At 38.1% G+C, this 11,925-nt stretch overlaps 1 long non-coding RNA gene and 1 other non-coding gene across 3 annotated transcripts in view; one reads left to right on the forward strand and one right to left on the reverse strand.

Moving 5' to 3' along the window:
- The window catches only part of LOC110144898 (uncharacterized), a 66,963-nt gene extending 55,454 nt beyond the window's left edge, over positions 1-11,509 (forward strand). For both annotated transcript variants that reach the window (XR_011487956.1, XR_011487957.1), the window contains 3 exons: positions 6,878-6,978; positions 10,639-10,743; positions 11,138-11,509. This is a non-coding gene — a long non-coding RNA (uncharacterized lncRNA). The remainder of the gene's footprint in view (positions 1-6,877; positions 6,979-10,638; positions 10,744-11,137) is intronic.
- On the reverse strand, positions 4,883-4,956 carry TRNAG-ACC (transfer RNA glycine (anticodon ACC)). The gene has a single exon. It is a non-coding gene; the product is annotated as a tRNA-Gly (tRNA).
- Positions 11,510-11,925: the final 416 nt, after the last annotated feature.

An 11,925-nucleotide genomic window follows, 5' to 3' on the forward strand; every position in this document is an offset into this window, starting at 1 on the left:
TAGCTTTGTTGTGTATCCCAAAAGTGAATGTGCTAAACCTAAAACTCTATCAGCAAGGGAGGCTGTTAGTCATTTACTCCAGGACTAGAGTATGTGGAGGGGTAAGGGGAAGTTTTCAGTCTTACAGGCCTGGGTGTGGCGCTGTTGACTATTAACCTCTTGGAGTTTCAGTTTCTTCCTCCTTTAAAGGGGCTAATAATCCCTACTTTGATGGATTTGATGAGGATTACATTACAGTAGCCTACAGGAAACCCAAGTGTACATTACCTGCATATAGTAAATGCTTAGTAAATGTCAACTATTCTTTCAAGTATGTCAGAGCTTCCAGATTAATAAAAGCATGTTGAGATCTTAGATCTGCTAACTCTCTAGAGGATCACACAAGTCAAAGTCTGCTTAAGCCATGGTTAGGACTCAGAGAACCATCAGTTTGTGCCCCATAAAACCAGAGTTCTCCATGTCCTTGAGTTTCAAGAGTAAGAAGGAAAACTCAGAGGGTCCGATTGGTTACCTTTCTACTGATGAAGGCCATCAGTAGCTGCAGGCAAAGACATTAGTCAATAGTAAACCAGGCTTCATGTTGCTATTGCAATTCAATATTTCCTGAAGGCAGGGGCCTCCTTCATGCCTCAGAGAGTTGAAATTGACCTGAGAATTATGGAGGCAAATAAAGTTATGAAGGATGAAAGAAGGTCATGCCTGTCCTCTCATAATTCGATTCTCTTCATCCCCTGCTCTCTTACACCAATATATAACTTAAGGGCCACAAATATCCTTCATGGTCAGAATGCACTTGATCCTGAATTAGTCAACAATCTGGTTGCAACAAACAGAAGCCCAGGCTTCCCTGGTGACTCAGTGGTAAAGAATCTGCCTGCCAGTCCAAGAGACACTGGTTTGATCCCTGATCCAGGAAGATCCCACATGCCGCAGAGCAACTAAATCCAGGTGCGACAACTACTGAGCCTATGCTCTAGAACCTGGGTGGGGCCCTCATGCCCTAAACCCAGGGCTCCCCAACAAGAGGGACCACCACCATGAGAAACCTGCACAGCACTAGAGAGTAGTCCCCACTCTCTGCAACTAGAGAGCCCATGCAGTAAAAAAAGACCCAGCACAGCCAAAAATAAATAAATAAATACAATTATTTTTTTTTAAAAGAAACAGAAACCCAAGTCAAACCAGCTATAAACAAACAAGTAAGTAAACAAGGATGAAAGAAAAAAGGAAAGATGGAAGAAAAGAGTAAGATTACCATTTATCAGTTTATTTTTATTTGGTTCATTCAGTTGAAGTCCAGGAGGAGTGGACCTCAAAGGATTACAGAGACTTAGCAATGCAGTTATATCTCTGTCTCTGTTTCTCTCTCTTTCTCTGTCCACTTGCTTCACCTCTCTGTTCTGTTTACATTATCTCTTACTACAGATGGGCTTGCCCTACCTTGCTGTGGGGAAGAAGAGCATGATTCAGACCATTACTGGTTGTATCATCTCATCTAGTGATAACAACCTCCTTTCCCCAAGCCTGATATAAAGTCCCAGGGAAAGACCCTAATTGGCTCAGCTTGATGCACAAACACGTTTCTAGCCAATCCCTGTGGCCAAGTAGATGGAACTATGTTGGTCGAGTCTGGATCTCAGGTTCAACAGACTGAAGACTGGTTTGGCAACCCATTAAAGCTACAAGAAGGGGTGGATCATTTCTCCCAAATGAAATAATATATAGTACTGGAAGAAGATAGGGGAGGAGATGCTGAATAGACACAATTGACAGGTATCCATTAAAGATCCTTTGTGTTTCAAGGTTTTGTTTTCAAATAAATGTTTCTTTCAGAGACAGAGACTTTTACAGTGGCAAAGAAGAAAACTCTTTATTGGTAGAAAGAGGAGAAAATGTGCAGGAGGGAGGAGCTAGGGGAATCAGATTGTCATTTAAACTCTTCTGGAAAGTATATCATCTCTTTGACTTCCGGTATTTATCTGTGGGAGTATGACTCTCATATTTTCTTCTAGAGCCTTTAATCCAAGTATCTAAGCCTCAGGGGATAAGAGTAGCACCTACCTTATAGTACTTCTATGAGAAATAGATGAATTAATCCAAGTAAAATATGTAGTGTAATACCTGATACACGGAAAGCTATTTTTACAAATAGAAATGTAATTTCTGTTTACTTATGTAGCACGATTTCCCCACTACACACTGAGGGCTCTTGGTTGCAAATAGTTGCAACTTCTTAGGATTCTTTTTCTGGCCCAGAGAGACTCATTTGGAGGGCGAATGCCCCCCATATCAACTCTCAACTGACAGGAGTTAGTGGATAAATACTCTAGCTTCCTCATTTCTCAGTGAAATAACTCTGAGTTCCCCAGCATGACTGCACTCCAATTGATTCATCTGAGAACATACCCCTTTTTTGGCTTCTCTTCCTCCCGTCTTACTACTTTCACTCCCCTAATGGTGTTTTCTGGAATCATCTCCTAAATAAACTACTTGCACTTGAATTCTAATATCAGGATCTGCCTCTGGGGAATCTAAACTTTGAAAAAAAAGTTTTTGAAAGAAAATGCACCACAATGTTCTGCATCGTTATTCTGTGACGAGTGGGATTATAAAATATAAATTATAAATCCTTTTGTCATCTATATCTAAAACATTTTTTCACAAATATGAACATGGATAACAACTAATTGATTATTGAAACAGTCTGAAACATTACACTTACTTTTAGTTTCTTCAGAACCTGAGCACCTTTTCCTTCTGTTAATAATTCTAATTCTTTGTAACTAATAAATAAATCTTTTTTTACACTCACTTTTTACACTCACTAAGTCCATGCCCAGCCCTATGCCTTTACTCATACTTTATCTAACACTTTCTATTACCTCTTCATCAAACCCCCACTCCCAATTCGTTCCAGCCCGTAAGCCATTTTGTGTCCATTTATTCTATGTATTACTTAATTGACATTATTAGTTCTTCCCATACTTGGCATCATTTTAAAGAGATACATGTGAAATACTGCTTTGCTATAGGCCTCTCAACTTTCTAGAATATTTGGATCAGCAATAGAACTACTTTCAACACAAAAATGGTGTTAGACCAATTCAAGATAAAATACTCCCTCCCCAATTATTTACGATAATATCTGAGCTGCATCTGCTGTTTCAGTCTTTAACAAAGGAGCTGTTTTATAGAACCACAGCAATGGGGGATGAGAAGGAAAGAACAGAAGCTGGCTCTGATGCACTCATTCCACCATCCATAAATGATCTTTTCATGAGGACACAGCCGATAAGGAGAGAAGGAAAGACAAAAAGCATTCTTGACTGTGGAATGGAATAGCAGCTCCCCCTCTGTGTCTGATTCAGTTGCTCAGAATGGCTTTCTTATGGCTGCGCCTCTTGTGAATTATGAGTCTCTCTCCCTTTCTCTTCCCCCCAGGCTTCATATTAAAGACAAGACGCAGCTGCCAGGGCCTCCAGAGATTTCCCAGCAGTCTACTATGGTGAAATAAAATACCATGTTATGCTGGAAAACTAGCCAGTCCTTTTTTCACATGGGCTGTGCTATCTCATGGCCTGGATAAAGGATTCCAGGCCTGGACACTTACTACTTTTTCTGAGATTTGTGGGATGACCTTCTAGACGACAGTACTCAATCTTTTGGTGTTTCAGCTTCCTAGCATAATATTTATAATTACCTCCTAAAGAGACTATATACATTTGTATACCATTGGAGCAACTATTTTACTTCCAAGGAGGGAGAGGTTCTGTGGCCCTGTTGCCACAGATGATTTGGGATTTTGATAGGCTTGTGATCTTCTTTATTTGCATCTTTTGTGTCATTACTACCAGAAGGATTGCATTATATAAATGGGCTGAGGTTTATACATAATGATTGGTTGAACTGCTTCTGATATTTCAATCTTAGCTTTATCTGCCCAGAGGAAAATAAATCCAGCTAAAATAGGTTTGTAACCTTACATGGAGATTTGGAATACGCTACTGAAATGTTGGAGTATGCTGGTGAAATCAAACTGGAGACTATCTTTAGTTAAACAGTTAAAACCCTATCACAGACTGAGGCTGAAAGTAAACATGATGCCCCATGTTTTTCTCATATCCTGATTTCAATCTTTAAATAATAGGATAGACTTCAAATCCCAGCAAAGGCTGGGGTAAGTCTATAGACAAGGAGAAGGAAGAATGTGAGAAATTACTGAGTTGTTGTTGATGACAGTAGCTCTCCAAGTGTGGACAGACAGTCCTCCATGCACATTCCTTTCTCTCTCTTCTGTTTCACCCTGCTTATTAGCTAGCAAATAGAATAAATAAACACCCTTCCTCTTGTATATACTTTGTTTTCAGAAGCCTTTAATAGATTAAAATCATCAGGTGCTAAGTATCGAATTTCTTTCTAACCTTTTTGTGGGGTGTACATGGAAGAATAGGTAAGGATCAAATTAGTCATACGAAGGTTAATTTTTAATATGCAATTGGATAAATAGGTCCCTTTGGGAATACCCAAGTAAAATCAGAAAGTAGTTCAATTTACCAACTGAGGGGTAAAGATGGAATCTTAATTATTTTTCTATCTTTTTGTAATGCATGCTCAGTCACTTTAGTCGTGTCTGACCCTGCAACCACATGGATCATAGTCCAGCAATCTACTCTGTCCGTGAGATTTTCCTGGCAAGACTACTGGAGTGGGTTGCCATTTTCTTCTCCAGGGGATTTCCCAACCCAGGGATTTTTGTAATTAGTGCTCAATAAATATAGTTGGGTTGAATTTTTTTTTAGTTTTTAAAAAATATTTATTCATTTGGCTATGCCAGGTCTTAGTCGTGGCATGCAGACTCTTAGTTGTGGCAAATGAGAACTAGTTCCCTGACCAGGGATTCAACCTGGGTCCGCTAGCATTGGTAGTGCAGAGTCCTAGCCACTGGACCACCAGGGAAGTCCCTGGGTTGAATTATTAAATTGAAATTATCCATGCCTATGTTGAATAACATCATCTGCAAGGAAATATTCTATTAAATGCAATGAATATATAAACTATACCTTGAACTTTTCTCCTTTTCAGTTGTGAGGTTAAAATGCTTTTAAGTATAACACTAATTTTTCAAATTGTAACTATCTCTAAGGAAGGAAATTAACATCATTCCATTTTACAGATATGAGAACTGAAGTGTAAGGTGCTCTGGCCAGAGTGAGTCAGTCAGTCGGAGTCAGAATAGAACGGTGTGAAGATGGGAATAGAGGGAGCAGAAATGAAGTCTATCATCTGCTTTGAGGTTCCTTTTTCTCTCTTTCCCCACTGACTGTATAACAACTTGGGAAGGCCTAGCATTGCCTTCTGATACAATGGGAGAAACTTTCTCCTGCCCATCAGAGGGGTAGGACAAGGAGGAAAATCTTTGGACTCAGTCAGGATGGAACCTCTGTTTAGTTCCCCACTATAGACTCCCATCCACCCCATACATTCCGATGCCTACCTAACTTGACACTTGACTTGGCCCTAGTGAACCCTGGTCAAGTGAAAGAATGAATGAATAGAAGCCTTGTGACTCCAATTTAGGCATTTGAACCATTGAATCAGTATTTTTAAAAATGGTACAGTCATCCCCTTTAAATGCCCCCAGCATCATTTATTTTCAACTGTCCCTGCAAAAACAGAAATGAGAATCTCTCCACGTGTTATATAGGACCATACACATTAGATTGTAGTGATACCCTTTTCTAATCAACAGATACCTAAGTAAACAAATAAACACAAATACCATATATGAGGAAGGGTCTTCAACACAGTATGAAGTGAGAAAGTTTTAAAGCAATCCATTCACTGGGCTACATGCTTTTAAATGCATTATCTCATTTGATCCTCACAAAAATCTGAGATGGGTGTTCTTTTGAGCTCCTTTTTATAGATACAGAAACTAAGACTGAGAAGTTAAGTAACTTGCCCAAAATCACACAGCTTGAAAATGAAGAATCTGTTTTAATCTGTTTGAATCTAGAGCCTGGCATCTTACTCCCTCCCTCTGGTTCTTACCCCTATGCTGGCTTTTTGAATCCTCTCTTGCTTCTCTTCTGTCCCTTTTTTCTCAATTTCTGTATCTGTCTGTCTGTTCTCTCTCTCTCCTCTCTCTTTTCTCTCTCTGTTTCTCTCCTGCCACATATGATAAATAGCTTTCTTCACATTCTCCAAAGGGTCCATGATTTAGAAATTTTCATTGCCAGAGAGCCTTGCCAGGCCCAGATTCACAGGCCCAGCAGGATGTCTACAATTCCAGCCACCAGGTCATTGCTTCAAGTCACTGCCCAGCTGCTGAGCACACCCCAGACTCAAAGATGCTGCCTGGGCTGGGGCTGTTCATGCATTTTGTCACTGGGATTTGAAAATGGCAATTATTAACTTTAGAAGCAGTGTTTAGAAATGGCTGCCACTAGATTTTGTCAACTAGTTTGTATGAACATGGGTTATCAATATAAATAATTTGCATTAGAGATTTGCTTGAGTGCTCCTGTAAAGACCTTCTTCATGCTCTAGAAATTATGAACATCAAAAGATTATCCAAGCAACAGTGGCATGCCTTGCAGAGAGCTCTCCAATACAGGTGTGCCTCAGGTCACGTCCTCGCGTCTCAACCCTTCTGCTCTCAGTGGTAGGGGCTTGACTATCCTTGACAGAGATGAAAACAGCCCAGCATGGAACTTGGAACCCAGTAGCAAAGATTTTTTAAATGTTCACAAGGATAACAATAAAGGATAGAATGCAACCTAATATTACCCTCTCAGGGCAATGGATAAGGAGTAGTAATGATTTCTTTAAAGAGAGAAAATCCTTAAGTTGTGTGTGATATTTTTTTTTTTTTTAGGAGGTTGGAGAAAAGAGGAAACCATAGAGCATATTCTGAGATGGGCAACCTTCCAAACATCACAATTACTTCTGTGGAAAAGCAGAGTTAAGACTGAGAGGGTAAAAGTCCAGAAAGTCAATGGCCGGTCTGTATTTAAAACTTGTTTTGTACATCTGGAGATAAAGAAATCAAGGGGCCAAGGAAAGAATAGAGTTAATGACCCACATGGTAGTCAATGAGTGTTACTGGAGGGCTGGCTGCTACTATGGGAAGAGTACAGAGGCTGAGAATTGCAGAATTAACCACTAACACTGAAGGGTCCTTGGGCTGAGACCTTTCCATGGTTTATTTTGTTTTACTATAAATCATTTACTTAATACACTGTAGTTCTTAGGATAGTATACTCTGTATTAATTTATGACCATTATCGAGTTGAAAGAGAAAACACAAAGTTTGTATATGAAAGAAAACATGTCTCAAATTGTTTCCTTTAGATCCAGGACTGAATGTAGGAAATCAATGCCAAGACTCATTATTTAAGGGTTGCCTAAACTCTAGCAGTTGTTGAATGATCTTAAACCCTAGTCAAATTGGCAATGGAGTAGTTTGCCCCACTCCCCCCCCCAAAATCCTACTTTTTGTAAATGTCTATCCATTCTGACTTGAAAATATTCTCAAACGTTTTGGAAGAACACAGAGCTAGGGAGTTCAGTAGCTTGGTGAGAGAGTTGTAAGAACTTGACCCTCTTCAATATACGTTCATCAAAAACTCAATTTTTTCAGTAGGAAATTTATTCAGAGAACATTTATTCTTCTAATTCATTTTCCACTTGCAATCCTATCTGTTAGATGGGATGTTTCAAGGAATGATTTAAAAAAAAAAAAAAAGAAAGCTATAATGCAAGCATTTCTCTGAAAAAGAAGTTTGTACTACATTTGCCCTTTATCTGATTGCAATTATCTTTCTCCAAAAAAATCTTGCTAGAACTTGCAAAGTTCTACAGAAATTGGTATGGAGTAGTCAGGCAATGGCAAGTACAAGAGTGAAAGAAAACAGCAAGTTCTGACTTTGAAAAGTATTTACATACATTCCAGTGCATTCCAAACACATAAAGAATAAACTTAGTAGGGAAAGGCATTCCATGCCCAAAGCTGAATCTTTGAAACTGGGATCCGAGAAAAAGAAAAACTTCGTGTTACTGCTAAGCATAGAGAAACAGAGCAGAAATTATAGGCCTAAATGAAGTGTTCCTGGAAGATTCGTGAGCGAGAAGGGCAAGCATCCACCAAGTAGATACTTCTCATAAGGACATGCTTTGCAATTTGAGCATTTTTGAAGTTGCAATGGAATTTTAAAGCCATCCAGAAACAACAGATGTTTGAACGCAAATGATCCAATGTCTTGATGCCAAAATTAGGACTCTGATGAGGAACGTTAGAATTCTAACATATGAAGAACTACTTCAGGAACTCTTCTCCAGGGGAACAGTTGAAAGAGATTTATTCTGTGACTTGCTGACCCACCCTTAATCTTTGCCCGTTTATACTCTAAGTGATAAACATTTCTGTCAAATGGAAACAAATCAAAATGCAAGTCTCTTTCCTAGGTCTAACTTCAATCTCCTCTCTCTCCCCTTTGAGCACTCAATCTCTAAATTGAATTATGAAACTAGGAAGAGGACTCGTCTAAACTTTTACATATGAAAACCAATAATAGGATATCATTGAACATACACAGCACAGAATTATCTAGCTAATTTAGTAGTTGTAAGCAGCAAGTCACATAGATATTTCAAACAAGCCAACTGGCCAATATCAACTCCCACCAACAATAAATAAGCAGACTCCACTTTGCAAGGTACTTTTCCCCCCCAGATTAACTTGGTAACAGATAAATGCCAAATCTCTGCTTTTATTTAGTTTCAAGGATATATTGAGGTTTTAGTATAATTCTCAAGCAAGAGAGTTGTTTTCTCAGGCTTGTCAGATCAACTTTGCCCCCACCTCTCTCTGTTAAACAAGTAAATGCAACTTAGATATCAAATCCCCTTATTCAACTTTCAAAGAAACTTTTTGTACATCTCACTTATCAACTCAACTTCCCAACAAGGTAGCAAGAACTATTGGTTTCCAGAAGGATGTTAGCATATTTCATATTTCTTATTTCAGCGACATAAATACTCTAAAATAGCTCCTGTGAGGAGAAAGTGGCAGTATGGTCATGGTTCTAAAAGGGAGTCAGGAGCTCAAACTGAAACTGCATTTTAAAAATAGCATAGCAGCTATGATTATAATTTAGCTCCACAGCATGTAAGCGTGGTATGAACAGGAAACGGGAATACATCTTCTGAGCCTGATAAGATTCTCTAATGTAAGACATATGCTCTGCTTCTTAGCTGGAGAACTAGACCTAGCCAGAAAGAAGAAAAGCATATATGTTTATCCTTAACCCAAAGATTAAACCTATCAACCTTGGAAGACTTTTTGAATTACTGTTGAATTAAGTGATGAAGTCAAGAATTGCCGCATAGATTTCAAATCCAAAAAAAAAAAAAAACTTTCTAGAAAATTGAAGATTTGAAGTAACTTCCAGAGGAAAATTAATTAAGTGAGCTATGCATCCCAAGACTGTGTTATCTCAGTGCAACCTCCACAGGGCAGAGACACTCCTTAGAGAAATCAGTGCTAATCAAGGGGACACTCCTGACAAAATAATCTCCATTGTTTATAAAAGGCCAAGTTGAATTCAGTAAGGAGCACGTGTTTTAAAAACATTCTACAATATCAATAATTATTCCTAATTCTACTTATGATGAATAGAAACATGACAAAATGCCCTTGAGATTGCTCTTCCATTCTAGGAAGGAACTGATGGTTTCGACATATATTTCCAGGTTAGCATTGAGGACAAAACATAAGATAAAGAAAGCAACATTACTCAGCATTGATACATGGCAGTACATCAAAGTACATATGGACTTACTATATCACCCACGCTTATAGTCAACATTAGGAACAGTGGAAAGGAGCTGATACCAATGTCTGTCATCAAAATACAAATTTTGATTTATTACCCTTTGATGCAAATTGTCGTAAAGAAAACCAATAACAGCTGGAAAAGAAGCCAACAGAAAAAGAGTAGTTTCTAGGCTCCATTTCTTTACAAACAGAAGGCTAGAGAGATTTGTCTGGTTATTCAGAATAAGAATGAATTTGCTCATTCAACAAAAATTTATCAAGTGCTTCCTTTGCATGAGGCACTTCTGCAGTTGCCAGGGATCTGGCAGTAAGAAAGACAGAGAAGGAGCTTACATTCCAGTAGAAGTCATTCAGTTAATATATAGACAAGAGACTGTGAAGGGAAAGAGTGCTGTTAAGGGAATGAAAGGGTGATGTGTAGAGAAAAACAAAATAGGTGGGGACTGTTTTAAGTAGGATGGTCAAACAAAGATTTGCTTGAGCAGAGACTTGAATAAAGAGAAGTCAAATGGGTAAATATACAGGAGAATGTTCTAAGGGTAGAGGCAAAGCTAGTGCCAGAGGTCCTGAGGTCAGAACAAAGTTTGACTTCTTCAAGGAAACGAATTTAGTGAGGTCAAAATGTGGTGCTTGATAAGGAGATGGGAAGAGAAGTGGTTGGGAAGGCAGTAAGGGGCCAGATTGTACAGGACCTGTTGTTGTACCTTGGTAAGAGGTTAGAATTTCATTTGAAACACAGTGAAAAGTCACTGGAGAATTTTATGTGACCTTGATTTATTTTTAATTATAAAATATTCCAGGTATCCGAGAATGTATGTATGGATAACAAGAGAATGAATGCCTCAAGAAATTAGACTCTGTTGAAATCCCCCCCTTTCTGAACCTAATCCCCTCTCTCTTTAAAGGTAACTCCTATTCTGAATTTTATTTTTACAATTCTCATGCATGTTTTGTGCTTTTACCACACACGCACACACACACACACCACACTCATACATACCCATAAACAATATGTATAACACTGCCTTGGTTTTTTAAAAAGCTTAATGTGTAATTGGCTTTGCATGTTTTCAAACTTTATATGAATTGTACCATACTGTATCAGCTCTATGACTTGCTCTTTTTCCCCTCTGTTATAGTTTTTTTGAGATTTGCTCATTCTCATAGAGTTCTTCTTATTCATTTATTTTTAACAATTGTTTAGTATTCTCTTATATTAAAATACTGCAATTTATTCATCCTTTGACTGATGGGCATTTATGTTGTCTTTAATGTTTCTATTCATATCTCTTTGAGCAGGTAATGGAATACAGAGAGACAAGAGTGGAAATGTAAACCAGTTGGAAGACTCTTCAGAGTGCAGCAGAAAGCCAGCAGTGGCTACAGTTAAGGTAGCAGCAACTGAAATGAAGAGACATGGAGAAATTTAGTATATATTTTGGAAATGCAGCTGATGGGACTTTTCGCATAGATTTAATAGGAAGGTGGAGTTGCAGAGAGAAGGTAAGAAATCAAGGAATAATCCTAACTTTTGGTGTTAAGCTATTTTTGAGGCATCTAAAGGCCCAAATCTTAGAACTTCGTAAGGTAACATGTGATGTGATATCTTCCTTCTCTAGTGCCTTGAAATGTACAAAATTTTGTTGAATGAATAAATAATGGAGTTTATAATTGGTTCTCTATGGTACATTGAGATTATATTGAGATTTACTTACATGGCAATCTAGAATATTTTCAGGTAAAATGAAATGAATTGGGGTTTTGTTAAAATAATCAAAGGGGGGCTATTTGTGTTTGAGGGTTTTTAGTAAAACAAGATTGACTCTATATTAAACATTTTTTTAAGCTGAGTGATGGGTATATGGGAGTTGAACTTTTGTAAATATTTGAAAATTATCATGTTAAAACGTTTAAGAACAGGTAAGAAAAAATTTTAACTATTTTCTCATCAAGATGAGAGTTGTCTCAATATGGCTCTTTAAATAAACATCCAAATACATAATAACCACTCCTCCTAAGTATGTTGTCCAAGAATTCAGGAAGCCTAGGCAAAGTTCGTAACCTTTTGGGATTTATTAACTCCTTAG

The sequence above is a fragment of the Odocoileus virginianus genome, chromosome 1 (assembly GCF_023699985.2).
Source record: "Odocoileus virginianus isolate 20LAN1187 ecotype Illinois chromosome 1, Ovbor_1.2, whole genome shotgun sequence".
NCBI classification, from domain to species: Eukaryota; Metazoa; Chordata; class Mammalia; order Artiodactyla; family Cervidae; genus Odocoileus; species Odocoileus virginianus.